Source organism: Ostrinia furnacalis, unplaced genomic scaffold (genome assembly GCF_004193835.3).
Source record: "Ostrinia furnacalis isolate ACB-3 unplaced genomic scaffold, ASM419383v2 OfSCF7554, whole genome shotgun sequence".
In the NCBI taxonomy this organism is placed as follows: Eukaryota; Metazoa; Arthropoda; class Insecta; order Lepidoptera; family Crambidae; genus Ostrinia; species Ostrinia furnacalis.
The window spans coordinates 132154-148384 of record NW_021137793.1 but is presented as its reverse complement, the minus strand read 5'-3'; the positions used below and the strand labels follow the sequence as shown (position 1 = coordinate 148384).

General features: G+C 35.8%; 1 protein-coding gene across 1 annotated transcript in view; it reads right to left on the bottom strand.

Annotated features, from left to right (window-relative positions):
• The window catches only part of Tmtc2 (Transmembrane O-mannosyltransferase targeting cadherins 2), a 107221-nt gene that overhangs the window by 56788 nt on the left and 34202 nt on the right, over window positions 1–16231 (bottom strand). The window lies entirely within an intron of this gene.

Genomic DNA, 16231 nt, shown 5'->3' with positions numbered 1-16231 from the left:
AGGCAGCTCGATAAAATTGATTTATAAGGGAGCAAGTCGCGGCAAGACGTCCCTTTAGATTATTAAATTACCACTGGCACCGTAGCAACCCTCTTTCTACATGATTAATATGGTAATGCTATCGGGTAGGTATTTTAATCTACTCAAAGTGGTGTTATTATGAAAGTTTTTAGGGGTATTTACAGAGATAGGCGTGTGGTAGTCGAGAGTAAGCTTCGGATTGTTAGTAAAACGTACGTTAAACAGCCGAACCATTTTGATTGAAAAGTCAACTAAAAACCTCATATTCCCTTGTATTTCATTAACACATGGGGCAATCAGTAATTAAAACTACGCAAATAATACTAGTGCTACATAGAACCAATATCTCCGAGCTCAGATCAGATTTAGTCCGTATGACCCTGATGTATTACGAGGAAGGTAATTGAAGAATTTTATTTCAATTTTGTTTTATGGTAGGTATTAATTTGTAACCTTAATTTGCAAAGGGCTGGCTGTTCAAGTCTGGTTGTGTTCATTGTGAGTTTCAGCTTGTTAGTGGTGGGTAGCGCGAGGAAAAGATTTATGTCGGTGGCGGCGTCCCCACCGACCTGCCCAGGGGGTTTACTTCGCAAAACTGATTCGATATATCGACTCTATACATCTATTTCCTTGACGTTTGCATCACAGTAAGAGCGCTTGATAGTTCAACTGTTACAGGTTAGGCCAAGGATAGTAAGAAGAAATAGGCTACAAGCCCGCGACACGTATCACCGGTGCAAAACTGCCTAAGAATTAGAAAATCAACGCCATTAAATGCGCTGCTAGCAAAAAAGCTCTCTAATGACGCGTTTGTTGACAGTATGGCTTAATATACATATAAATAGGAGATATAGGTACGGGGTGAGAATTGAACTTGAAAATAATGAAGGTTTTTAGGCCATAATCGATCAATGTTAGACGCTGTGAATCACTAGTTTCCTGATTAGCACATATTTTCCCTATGGAACTACTACCTCCAAAGTCCAAACTGGGTCATCATGCGGAATTGAAGGTACTAGTGACGCGTGGCTGTCCACATGGTTCGGTGTTAAGTCCTTATCTTTGGGATTTGGATTTTGACGACTTCCTTTCATTAACACTGCCGGATGTTCATTAACAGGATATGCGGATGACGGACAAGAGATAATAATAGAAGACACAAGATGAGAACTTGAAATTTTAGAATTGTCTTTCATTTCCAAAAGGCCTAAGTGAAACCACTTATAATTTGCGCCTCATAAAATTCATCAGCCTCATTAAGGCGATTTTAAGGTCTTGCTTTGAGTACAATTCAACGGTAGATATAAATATTTCAAAGAAATGTTATGTTTGTGAAACCCTTTTCAAGAATTCGGAGAATAACCTTTAGGATAATTTCAAGCATTAACGCGTATTTATTTATACATCAGCACTTCCCATGTTAATTAAGAACATTAGAATACGAATAATAATAATCAGTTCCTTGAAAACTGAACAAAATTAGATGTATCTACGTAGTTAATTGGGTAAATGATAAAAGAAACATTTTGTGCTGACAGCAGCTCAAATTAGTTCTTGCTATGCCTATCACCTATTGTATGTATCCATCTCACATCGGCTTCTTGATAAACGAATGGTTTACTTCAAAGAATATGAAGGAATGTTGTTCTGATGGATGTTTCTGAAACATTAGTCCCAACGGCCATCGATCCACCAAAACTTTGGCATGCTTTTACTGTATTCATTTGGCTACACGAAGTGAGTTCCAGCTTGCAACTCGTGGGAGGTGTGAGGAAAAGATTTATGTTGGTATCCGACCTGCCCTAGGGAGGCGCTGCTAACGACATACTAGCCCACGCTAGCTCAGGTTACATGGATTTGCCTGAATTAGCATGGATTTCTGTACAACTTTGCCCGTGGCTTCGCTAGCGTGAAATTTAGTTTGTCACAGATCGTTATAAATTATAACGTTTAAGTTATTCTTATAAAGTAAACAATAATGCTTGCAACTCGTGGGAGGTGTGAGGAAAAGATTTATGTTGGTATCCGACCTGCCCTAGGGAGGCGCTGCTAACGACATACTAGCCCACGCTAGCTCAGGTTACATGGATTTGCCTGAATTAGCATGGATTTCTGTAGAACTTTGCCCGCGGCTTCGCTAGCGTGAAATTTAGTTTGTCACAGATCGTTATAAATTATAGCCTTTTGCTTATATTCCTATATGTTATTCTGGTGTATAAACAATAATACTGTAAAATTTTATCATATTCCGTCCGTTCTTTCGCGTTTATAATTACCATGGATATTATGTAGAATGATCTGTGGTAGGCACTATGTGAAATACTATTTGTTAGATTACAAAATATCAGCATTTCCGCGCAATAAAAAGGCAGATAGCATTCTGATAGAAGCGTTTCCCAGAATTTGATCTATTAATTTAGCTTTTCAAAAGTACATAACAGCAAAATGCTGCAATATTTTCCACATCACAGTATGGAATAATCCGCCGCTAGCAATCGATCAACATGGAAAGCATTGGGGGAGGCCTATGTTCAGCAGTGGACGTCCTATGGCTGAAATGATGATGATGATGATGATGATGATGATGATGAGTATGGAATAATACCGTATCATTAAGAATAAAATTAAGTAATTAACGTAACTTAAAATACAATAAATAACAGAGATTCAATAATAACAGTTAACCTTATATTATTAAGCTACTACTAGCTGGCGCTATGAGTGAAATAGTCCAAAGATTTATTATTATTATTAAGTATGACTATTTTATTACAATATTGATAGTCACGATGCTGTATAGTCCAATAATTAAGTAAAACAGACTCTGTATTGACTGAATGTACATAAGTTTCGATTTGCAACTATGGTAATGTGAGCAAAACATCCATCGAAGCAACCAACGGAGCCGACTACTCCAGAAAGTTTTACGGTAGCACACAAACCAATACGAATACCTGAGGGAAACTGTGAACGGTGTATCGATGAGTTTACCTATCTCATAGTTACTACTTAATTACGTTTTAAGGCAGGTCTACAAAACAGATTCGTTTTAATCTAATTATGATATATTGAACCAGCCTTATATTCTACCAAGGGAATGATAGGACTAAATGCTTATTAGCAAAAAAATTTGACTGGTGAAATACTTAGGTGACGTAAGTATGAACAGACGATAGCACGTCTAGCTAAACATTAGGCATCTTATGTAGCTGAATTAGGGATGGTTTTGCAACAAAAATAGGTGGTGGTGGTGCTGATGTGCTGTTGACTGTACATTATAGGTACAGATCCCAGAAACTAAAGGGAGATGTGACAAATGGGCGGGGCCGGTGTCGCAGCAATATGCCCAAAACAGAACACATTGCTCGTAACAGCAATGATGACAGCAGAAACGTCATAATGTAGGTAAACAGTATACATTGCTTGTGTAGTACTAAAGATTGTTCGAACGTTGAGTACTAATACCGCAGTGGATAATGAGCACATATTTTGATTACTTTGTGTGTTTGAATTTCTAATGCGACACTGAGTTTCAAACTCAGCGCATTAGTTGGTATCTCTCTATATTGTAAATAACTTATTGCTCGTAATATAGCCAGATATTATCTTTAATCCAGCTGGACAATGATCTGGCCACTGACCTTGGTCCCTTTGACCTTAATCCGTCGAATATCTTCATCGCCACGTGGCCCACCCAAACTTCTAGGTCACTAATTTGTTAGGACGTGTTCCTGGTAATTGGTCCTTCGCTCATCGTAGCTTGAATCGTTTTTGATGTTAGCCAAGTATTGAGGTTGGTAGGTGCAATTTATTTCTACACGTGATAGCACATGTTTTCGAGAAAATGTCAGAATCAGTTTTCAAGGTTCATGACATTATAGATGGGCACGGGGTAAAAGTCATTCAGAATACTTATTCATGTTCAAGGAATAATTACTTACAATTTCAAAAATATTGTGATTTGGTAGTGATAGGGTTAGGTTAAGCTGTTGTTTTGATATAGCCATAGGTATAGGGATAGACGCCTACGTCCATAAAATATAAGCCCACAAGTACTTAAAATGCTTTAAGTGTGATCAAGAGCCAGCTTTAAACAATACTAGCGACCCGCGCCGGCTTCGCACGGATGCAATGATACATTAAAAACCTTCTTCTTGAATCACTCTAATCTATTACTGAAAACTGCATAAAAACAGACAGTGGAAGCTACTTACTTCTTAATGAAACACATTTCAGTCTTAACTGAAAGCAACTAAACATTGGTTCAAATGCAAACAGCCAGTCAATCGCCTCACCAGGCGAACCTGGAGCTAAGGTTAACGCTAGATTAATCAGGGGCGGCAGGTGCATGAATAAAATAAAGATTTCGCACTCCACTATTAGGTACTCAATAGTAATTTGATTTTGATTTGGAGGAAATTGATTGCGAATCTCGGAACGATTGCAATTGCAATTTTAACTCTACTACCTATACCTAGTGGTTTAAACTCATTGCGCTATATACCAAGTCAGTTAGAATTTTTTGGAAGATCAATTTGCAGATGCGAGTTTTCCGAGTAAAGTGACGGATTTTTATGACACAGGTCTTCCATAAATGGATTATTGCTAGTTTTCATGGACTTTAAATATTCATCTACCGATCGTCGTCAATCTTTATCATACTTGTCAGTTGGTATATCTTTTTCAATAACATAAAATAAAAATGTCACTTGTTAGTAAGAAGAAGAATAAAAATATTACTATTTTGTCGGTTATTTTACGGAGCTCAAAGGGTTTCATAAATAAATCTTAATGCAAAGTTTCAGTATCTGTTCGTCGCAAGCAAAAATCAGCTTTCAAATCGAGTTAGATCCGATCATAGCCGGACGAACCCGGCCGGTTCACACGAAATGAATTTTCCATCGACCTCGGAAATACCTGGTAAACTTAGATGGAAGCCAGGTTAATCAATCAGAATGAGAGCACGTAACTGAATAAAAGAAACGTTTTCGCGCCTCGTCGCTATTACTGCGATATTGATTTGATGTTTCAGTTCGTACTGATACTGATAGCTCTGTATCGCACGGGTACTTAGTGTTGACGTGGATAGGTTCTTGTTACTTTTTGCAGTGTACTTTGTCACGTAATAGTGAGTAGCTGTAAATTTCTTGCAACTCACGAAGGCCAGTGAGCTTTACTTGTGTGTGTACGTGTAAATGCACATAACGATAAGTAATCAAAAAATCAAAAATCAAAACTTTTGAAAAACGAACAGTAGCGAGCCACCACACATTTCATGTAAAGCTCACTCGCCTTCGTGAATTGCAACAACTTGGGTATCAGACTTGTGCAATATTTGAGCTTTGCACTTAAGTATTTAAGTTCTTTTATACATGAGGTTTTATTGATGTAAATGTTTGAATCTTTTCAAAACTTAATTTAGATTTTCAAAGCTACATGACTGCGATGAGATGAATATTTATTCACTCCTCATCAAAGGTAAGTATAATCTAGATTGGATTGAAGATATGATTTTATATTAGAGCTAAGGTAGTGAATACTTTAACCCTGCTTTTGTTCCTTAGTAAAAAGAAATATGATACCAGTGCACAGAGGATGTGAAATTTTTTGGCAGAATTTTTATATTTTTATAAAATATTTCTGAGCCAATAATTACAAGACTCATTTAGCTTGCTTCAAGGAAAATAGCTCAATTATGCTGCAAGCTTATAATACCCTAGTTTCGTGAGCACTGCAGTCAAAGCAAATAATTTAATATAACAACGAAACTTCAACCTTAAACGTCAGAGGGGAGCCTGGAGAGGAGGATCTGGCAAATTTAAGACACAATGCAGAAAACAAGAGTAAGCGCTTATCTTATTTACTTCATAAGCTCGAATACACCTACATTATAGTTTATGTATGGTATCAAAAGAACCTAAATAAATAGAATTTCGATAACAATTATTTCGATAATAAAAATATTTTGTGCACTTTAGAAGTGGACCTTCATGCCGTTATTTGTTTTATAGTAGTGAGAATCATGCTAAACTTAAGGGTGTAATATTTAGATACCAAAATAGACAGGTTAGTCTTTAATGCTCACGACACAAAACCACAGAATAATAATAAGTACTACGTACAGAAGTTTTACTTCGCGAAGGTATTTAAAAAAATGTATGCTCAATGTCATTTACAATATGGTGTAATTTAGCCTGTCTCAAGAGTCAAGCACCATTTTGTTGACAAACGTCAGTGATCGGCACTGCGCCGAAGCTCTATTAGCTTCGGCGCAGTGCCGATCACTGACGTTCTGACTGACTTCGGTAAAATGATGTGACGTGAGGTGCCAAACTGCAGAAAATGGCGGAGGAACTACATGAATTGCCTCAAGACACTGAGAGGTAAATAAGTAGTTAATATTATTCATGATAATTCTCAGTGTCTTGAGGCAACTTAAAAAAGTACATTCTGTGTTTTTATTATTATTTAGGCAGTTAAATACTGCACAGTATTTAGTACACCATTTTCTTTATTTTCTTCCATCATACACAAGAATACGCGTGCGTGAGTCAATGTTCGCTCGTATGTGAGGCCTTGTCGAATAGTATCCTGTAGGTCGGCCATCGTGCGTGTTTTGTTTTCGATGTAAACTCGCGGAGATGAACAAGCCTGACAAAACTAATAATCACAAGAAACTGTTATTTTGTGTTTTTGAGCTTTCTTTCTCTTTTTCAGTTATGGTTTCTGGCTGGAAGACATTATTACCCTCCCAGCACATCCCAACTCATTTGGCACTTTATTTGAATTGTAAAGAAAATACGAATTTATTAGTGCAATGATAACCAGCGTGAGAACTTAGTCACGCATGATATTATGAGATCTAAAAAAATCGTAATAGAATATACAGGGTGTCCCAAAATTTGCACGTCACACTGACACCAGAAGTAAATGAGCTTAAGACGCATCTAACAAGTATATAAAGTCCATTTTTAAAAATAACTAATAAGAGTCATATTTCAAAACTCATCAAACTTGAATAAATAAAATAAAACTTATGAATTTTTTCTATGCACATATTAAGCTTGTTCGATGTGTCTTAGATTCAGCTACCTCCAGTGCCAGTGTGACATGCTAATTTTGGGACACCCTGTATGAAATGAAATTACAACAAACAACATTTGAAAACTAACATTGAATATAAAAAGGTATTGCAAATAAACACTCGCTTCTGTACTCATGTTCGTCAATATTTGTACATACGCATTCACGTGTGCTCAAACACCGATGGGAAATAATAGGATTTTGTAATAAATATTGTTTCTGGATAGTTGATCTGGAGATAATGTTTTGTACAAATAATAAATCTAGAAAACGTGACTGGGTTGATGTACGAGTAAGTTCATGAAGTTAAACAGTACTGCACCTTATGAAGCAGTATTGCTGGTGAATATTTACAAAAAAATCCTATAGCTACACTGTAAAAAATGGTTTGGTTACCTACCCTACTGCTTACTCATAAAAAGTGACTTGCGAACTGGAAGTTACTAGTTACGAACAAAATGTTGTGTAAAATAAACAAACCATTTTATAGTGAGCTAAATCTTTGGTTAACATTCAGTTCGCAAGTCACTTTTTTGTGTAAGCAGTAATCAAAAATGTTTTTCAGTGTAGTGTGTGTTTTTAATTTTTTTCAGCGGAGGCCTTATATTACAGTTTTTAAAATACGTCTTGATTAGTACTTAATGTGAACTGGAAAACTCAGTTGCTTTTATTTTTATACACATTATCTTATAACGAAATAAATAAAATAATATCTTTGGCTGTTTTACTACATTAATGCAGAGCTTTAATGTTTTTATCCAAACTTTCGTCAGCATTCCGGTCAAAATAATTTAATGAAACAATCAGGCTTGCCCTGGCCGTCAGGGGGCGTTTATCAGGAAAATTTACTGGCTAGCTGACATTACCGTCCTCGGCAGCGAATACGGACTCATTTGCCAGTCCGTTTGAAAAACCCACAGAATTACCTAGAGGTGAATCTGAAATTCTACTATCTGTTTAAGATCGAACGGACTGGATCCGGTTCGGTTAACGTGGTTGTTATGCTTAATTAATCTATTAGGATTTGTGGTATTTCTTATGCAGCTTTTTTATAGTAATGGGTTATTCTATAAAAATAGTTCAGAGGGGAAATTATTAATTGCTTTTAATTTTGAACACCATTTGCTAGCTAAGAAATAAAAATTACAAAAAATTGCATTATGCATGAATAAGTAATTTGATTTTACACACTAAACACACTTGAATCGAACCAGAAAAAAGACTAGTGTTCGGTAAAGACTTGAATAAACCCCAGTCTGTTAGATAAGTAGCAGTAAGTACCTCAGCGAGAGTTCTCAACTGAGAGGCAAAATCCTTTTGTCAACATCGCAACTCGCATCCGAGCTTTAAGCTTGTGCCTTCAATGATGAAATATTCCACAAATAACACATTTCCGCCGAGATACTAGGCCTATAAGCTCATAAAGTTGCGAGGTGGGCGACAGGGGGTCCATTAACTTTAATACCCTCATAACTACATGACGAAATCTCTACAACAGGGAAAAGCTTTCTTAATTCCGCCCGCCCGTTAGCGTTCCGCCTAGCAAATGATAATATAATATTTTTTCGGCGGTAATGAAAAACTGGCCGATATTTTTCCCGTTATTTACGTCACTTGATTAATTAGAATAAAAAATAAAGATATTACGATGTGATTTTTAATTGAAACTGGGTAGGCACTGGTGGCTAAAAATCGAATACGTAAATGAAATTAACATAACTTTAATAAAATAATAAAAAACGTTTATTGCTTTTTACAAAAGTAATTAGAAAAGAAAACTCATAATAAAAAGGTAGAAACAAACTTTGATAACTAAGTACCTACATAGGTACGAGTAAGTTACATAAAATTGCTTACAAACTGGGTGTCATTATGCCAAATTAACTGTACAAACAGAAATAAGTCTCACAGCTAATAAATAGATTTACCATTTTCCAGTAAACTTATTTCTTCTTCACCCAAGTTAAGAAATTCTTAACAAAGTGTCTACCACATAAATTTAGTTATAAATGTTTTTGTGTGAAGGTATATTTATATTATGATAGTCGTAAACAGACCAACTTAATTGGTGCTTATTTTTTATGGCCATATTACTTTATATTCCACAAAATATGGCTTGAAAACGACGCGCGAATACGAATGTCTGGATGTCTAGACTAGGATTGGCAGATGTCATTCTAGGTTTACAGCAGCCATATGCCAGAAAATCGTGGATAGTAAAATATTCGCAATTTTCATTCTACAGTACAACTCCCAGCAGTATTTTTGGGGTCATATAAATAAACTATCTGTACCCGCGATTTAGTACGCGTGAAAATAGCTTGAATCATTTTTCTTTACTGCTCTGTTTCTATTGGCTGTAGGGTGATGATATAGCCTAAGTATCCTCAATAATGGGCTATCCAACAAAAATATTTTTTCAATTAGCGCAATTCCTGAAATTAGCGCATTCAAGCAAACAAAAAAAAGCTCTTCAGCTTTATAATAAAGTAAATTACCTATAGATTTACACAGACAAAACTCTGATAACAGATTAAAAAGTTATACGCTATTGTATTTGCTCCCCATACGTTTCTTACTACAAATCATTTATAGCCTTAGCTAAACCGAGCAAATCGTAACGGAAATGTGGAAATGGTACGTGATGTACATACAAAACTACTAATGTATCATATCGGTGTTAATTCCGATTGGTTTCATTACATATCGATCCGTTTCCTTGTGTTGGCATCGATCCAAGTGAGTAACAAAAAGGTTTATTGTACGGAATAGTGCCATTGTAGCGTCGTTACAGGCGCGGTTTTGCAATAGGTAATAAATGATAAACATTTAGCACTAGCGGTTTGAAGGTTCTGTAGTTGTATTATGTTTTGGTGTTTTAATTAAAAGTTTTGAGAAAATAAAATTGAATATTACATTGTATGTTTAAACGGACAATGTGCTCTAATAAAAAATACAGAACAAAGCTGCTTCGTTATAATATATATTTTTTTGCAATGAAATTATTTTAGTCAGGTGAAACTCGTAGTTTTTAGAATCACAAAATTGTACAAAATATTTTTTTTATATGGACTGAATTTCTTTACAAAATATTGCTAAAGGCTGGTCAAAGTAAAGGTATTAAATGAAGAAATTATATGAAAAGTTTGCTCATTTCAGCTCCAAATTATAGAACCCTAAAGATGGGCACTGAATCGTCGTTGACACGCAAGCGCGGGACCCAAACGCGATAGCACGCGAGCTGTGAAGGCGCCATTTCTTAGATATAATAAATAACACAATTGGTAACAAATGTGTGCCCTTGGCATCAACATACTACGCTAACAGCTTTAGTCAATTTGTTATTTCTCATCCTTCGATCAATAGTGCTTAGTCCTATTATTGATTTGGTGCTTTCATAAAAATATCTTTGAGAACTGATAAATTTTTAAGATTTTACAAAATAGGAAGGCAACAAGCTTATGAAAATCTATTCGCTTTTATCTTGAAAAATTGTTATTTTAACTCACATAAACGCAAAAGAAGATAATTCCGTATTCATCATGCGGCCCGTCATTGCATTTCACCGTCAGCGTACGAGGAAACTCGGTATAAATTCAATAATGCTATTTGTGTTCTTATTTACAGAGGGCAAAGAAACCATTTCTCACGTAATATATCTAAGTCGCAATGCTGAAGGTAAATAAGCAAGTTTCCCTTAGCGAATGAATTTCATATCGTCATAACCAGGTAGCTTGCGAAATTCAAGTCACGTTCACACACCAGCAAATAATATTATGAGAGAAATCGTGTCTGGTAGAAGCATAACTTTATCGGCTCATGATGTAGGAGTCCGTTGTGTGTTTAGCTCTGTTCTTGAATAGTTTAGGGTATGGCACGTTTGACGAAGATCTAACCCATGTCACGTCAAGAAGTTTGACGGCTTACAACTTGGCATAAGCGTCCGTGGAACATCTGCCCAATTATCTCCAGGCCCGGGGCGACTGGTGCATATAGGCTTAGGTAGGCCTAGCAATGTGTTTTATGGATGTAACATGAGTGCCTGGAGTTTGTCAATACAAGTTTCAAAATAAAACATGTCAGTTGTTCAGGCTCAATACCAAAAGGGAACAGTAAAAGGTACTTATATTTTAGTAATAAATATATTGTACACATTGTACCAGTGTTCTAAAAATTATATCCCCCTAAAATCAACGGCTCCATTGGTTGAAACGTTTCAAGATAACCATCCAACTAGCTCCAAACAAACGTCGAAAATAATCAAAGTTATGGCAATTCTAAGCTAGCAAAAGTACTGAAGTTGGTAATGGACGGGCGAATTCGAAAATACGTTATTCGAAATTGAAATGTCGACTATTCCCCAGTCAAAGCAGTATTAGGAGTAATCAAATCAAAACATTTGAAATGGAAAAATAATATTTTCTTTGTGAACTTTGTTGCTCTCAACGTGAACTTTGTAATCAATAAAACAAATCATCTTGAACTTAATAGTACCTACTAAAAAGGATTGACTTGTAACAGCCAATAAATAAAAAGAACGAAAGTAGAAATAGTGCAATTCATTCTTGTTAAACTTTCGAAAGCTCCATTATGCAAATTTAAATTTTATCGTTCAAACGACGAAAAGTTATGTGACAGTTAATGCGACACAGTCGCATTCTTCCATCGTCTTATTTACTCAGTAGTATGGTTTGGCGTATTACGTCCGCTCGGTAAATAACGGTAAACCGAGTATTTGCACTGACAGTAAATGTCAACAAACTGTTCGCCTTGTACAGACTGGGAGTACAAACAGAGGTAATCCCCACTGCCTCGCTGTAGCCTCCAAGACGGGCACGATGAGAGATGTTCAACATTTTCAAATCGCACAATTGATTGTAGCTTTATTTTCAATTTGTCATCCGTACGATTGAGCATCCCTGCGAATGTTGTAAATTTATGTAGCAGCAAAGTTACGGTGGACCCGCTGCGCGCAGCCAATTTTCGAATGCCAGTAAATTTATAGGGACAGAATCCTTTGTTGCAAGACAGATTCAATGGTGATGTATCACGAAATAGCTCTGAGTAGGAGCCAGCGAGAACAAATCTGCTGTGAATATTTACAGTGCGAGCATAAATTATTCTTTATTGATTCGGGTTGTAGTTTGCACTCGTGTTAACAACTTTTTGGGAAAAGCTCGATTGAACTGATGCTTTGGATAAAACTTTAATGTTTGATGTTATGAATTTACTTATTTTTATTTTCAGGTTTCGTTCCGAAATTGGTTTTCAATAAGAGTCAATTTGGTGGCAAAAGTGGAATAATTAGGTACCAACCAAGTTAATATATTTTGAGCATGGCAATCAACGCTGTGTATAAGTAACACTCGTAAAAGAAACAGCGCTGAAAGCGAGCTAAACAGTGTGCCTACCATGAGTTTACGTTAGGTGAGCTCGCTTGCGAATACGTCAAAAAATTCTATGAAGATTTTATTTCTTGAAAGTAGCCGCTAGGGGCGCTGCACAATATGTCATACATTTAAATGTCATTTTTTTACGCAGTCGCTAGCGAGCACACCTAACGTAAACTCATGGTAGGCACACAGTACATACCTATTTACGTAGTCCTGTAAGAGGCCTTATAACGGTCCAACATCTCATGCTCAGTAAGACATTACCATAACTTGCTCGGCAAAAAGTAATCGACCGGCAAAACAAGCTATCTCGAAGCACATACACTAAGCCAGAATAGGACGTTTTTATTTTACCTCCGTTCCCCTAATGGTGCCCAGGGTACTGAATTACTCTAGCTGTTTCAATTTACATTTAGGCAGGCCAGGTGGAAGTATGGATGCGTCAATTTCCCTTTTGTACGTTATGAAACGAGATAATACACAATTACGTGAACTCATAACTTTTTAGGGTGAAAACAGACCAGTCTAGGTACCCCAAATAGAAAACTATTATCTATTATCTTTTTAACGCAAAATTTTCAGTACCTTTTGTTGTTATGTAATAGTGATAGCACACAAAATGTGACATAAAGACGCCGGTTGAAATTATTAGGGTGTTATAGGGTACCAAATAGTACATAAAATTTTGAAATTATGTACCATAAGCCATAAGTATCCATTTTTACTTTTTTTTTGGTTTAAATGCTAATAATGTTCTTTATTCAAACTAAAGATGTATTTTCTCACTGTAATTTCAAAGTAGGTAAGTAAATTAATAAACAGCAAAGTCCAAGTTTTGAATGATTAATATGAGTAAGCACTCTATTCATAAAATATGTATAGTTTACTAGCTATTTACTGTAAAAGCAGTACTACTACTATAAAATATTAATAGGTATAGAGCATCAGGTCAAGTTCAGCTTTGATTAATATTATTACTATTTCGGGTAAGTGTTTAGAAACTCATTTAATATTTACTTTGAAATAAGTTACACACATTTTTTTAAAACAAAAATGAAACTAAAACTCTGAAAATAGCTTTATGTTGAACTAATGAAATAGTAGGCACATACATCACAAAGCCAGTGGGTCAGTATTTAATTGAAAAACAATAACAATAATGAACATACCTCCAACGAAAAGAATCTGGGTTAACCTTTTTCAGCAGTTCACTTTCCACCCATTTATAAGGCAGGAATGTGCAAGTTAAACGAAATACACTTAACTCACTCTAACCACTTGATGTTTCGTGTGTAGACCTCATAAAATTATCACGGAGTTACAGGGAAACTTGAAAACAAGCTGTTAGTAAATTGATCCTAAACAGTAGGCGAGTTTTATAATAGCACACAGGGTTAGATTAAATTTTAATTTCGAACACTTTTTCCGGGTCGCACTGTAAGGAAATTGGGGCAGATTGATAAAAGTTCACCGTATTCGGGATCGATGGCGATTCTGCGGACTCGTTTACACTTCAAAACGAATGGTCTGATTGTTTTTATTTGGCCGGGGAAATATGACTGTGAATTTTGGCTGTTCATAGAGAAACAATTGTGCATCAAACTCGGAATCGAATCTCGTGCATTTAAAATTGGACGAATACTGGTATTTATGAATAGATTAAGCGTTGCGAATGTTCCGAATAAATAATAAATACGGGGCATTGACAGTATGCTGTGAATTTTTTTAAACGTGAACTACCAGTGTCAGATGAATGGTTCATAGATTATCCAACAAAAATGTGCATTTTGCTATACACTTTTTTATGATACTTGTTCAGGAAAGCCAAAACAAAAGGCAACAACGTTTTCCAGCTCACCTTTTTTTTTAACTTCAGACTTTCGCTCTATTATACGTAGTTTTTAATTTCTTCTGCCTATGTTTTAGGTATTTAATATGCACAGTACACACACATGCACATCCAAAGAGCATTCTCCCATAGCTATGATAGAACTATTGATTAGTTGTCACCTAACCCATCGCAGTAGGTTACGCTTGCCGCTGCCTTTGACACCACCCTAGATTGTTCAAAGTGCCCACATAATTCCTAGCCGAAAATCTGTGTTGCAATATGCCACATATAGCCCCAAGTTAACGCTGAGATAGGGGGAAGGGGGGTGGGTGGCTGCAGGATTAAATTATTATATGAGGAATTTTAATATCCTAACTGTAATCTTAATCACGTAGCTATTATGGTAGCTTAATTAATTTTGTTTGCTCATGCTGCGTGCAACTCTGAACATGATTATGTTGTTGATATAAAGAATAGCTTAGTTAGAATATAGTTAGTTGAGATTGGTAGTAGCATAAATGTTACTGTGTCCATGTGCTTAGCCACAATTTGAATACTTACTTACTTCAATAGCAATTTCTGTTATTTGATTGGATCTTATTTATTTCGATTCCGTCTTTCGTTTACAAGAATGCAAGTTCGTTTGCGTTTCACTGCAGTCTTAGTTAGAATACCTACCTACTCTATAAGTGCAGGATTGAATGCATTTTCTATCAGTAACAAGCCAACTCGTTTTGAACTAATTAGCACGAATCAAGCTTGTGACTGACGGGAAAATTCGCGTGAATGATCAGAATGTTTATTATCACTGGCAATCCTTGATTACATTCGTTTGAACGTTATCAAGTCTTTCTAAAATGTACCCTATTACAATTAAATAAGATGCCACGGTGCTTAACATTTTTTCTGATATTTTTTTGTATTGTTGGGTGTCAGTGTCTGAACTTATCTTTTAGTGATAACTGATAAGACTAACATTCCGTGGAACTAGCTTATCCCATAAAAGCTTTTCATTTATCTCCGAATTCCCCAAAAGTATAATATTCTAGGGATAATAATATGTTTACGAACAAACTACTTTATCTCTCATCCTAAAATTCACGTAACTTAGCTTTTGTAAACGAGTGTAGGTTAGAGCTACCTAAGTACGTGTATAATATGTAAGGCGTTGAAGGAAATTTTTGGTCCTATTTTAAAACAGAATTACAATTTTCAGTTTAAATAAGTAAGCAAATTGGCACGACAAGCTTATTCTTGCTGTCTTAAGTGGATAATAAAAGGATATATTCGGATTTCAGCAGGTTTAAATTTCTATCTGGAAAGCGTATGCAGTTAAGCCTTGAATAAAGTATAAGACACGTCTATAAATATTAGCGAAGAATTTGTTTGCTTAGGTGAATTTTGATATTTTAGGGTAAGTTGTCATACCGATGCGAGGACTTAAGTTTTAAAATGAGAATATCTAGTGGATTTCTATTTAATGTGGCAGTCAAGTAACTAAGTCGCAATTCGATTGATCTAAATTAATAAAGAAACACATTATATGACAAATATTGCGCACTACTGCGATTCATTTTATCAGAACTTACCGAGACACAATATTTAGTACTTATGCCACAAAATTTTCGCTTAAGAAAGTTATTTGACATTGTTCTCAAGTTAATGTCATACATTTATCCTCCCTTCTGCAACAGATTGGGGTATGCAACATTGTTTTTGAAGAACCTCATATCGTTTATGAGGAAAATTCGGGGCATCTCGGCTGATATTGCAGGTGTGCAGGCACTTCCGAATACGCCGCGCCGTAATGTTCGCTCTTTACGACTCTAGTAACTGATGACGTTCAGGTGTTAAAAATACACCTACCTAAAATATGGACGGGAATACGTCAAGTTAAACGATG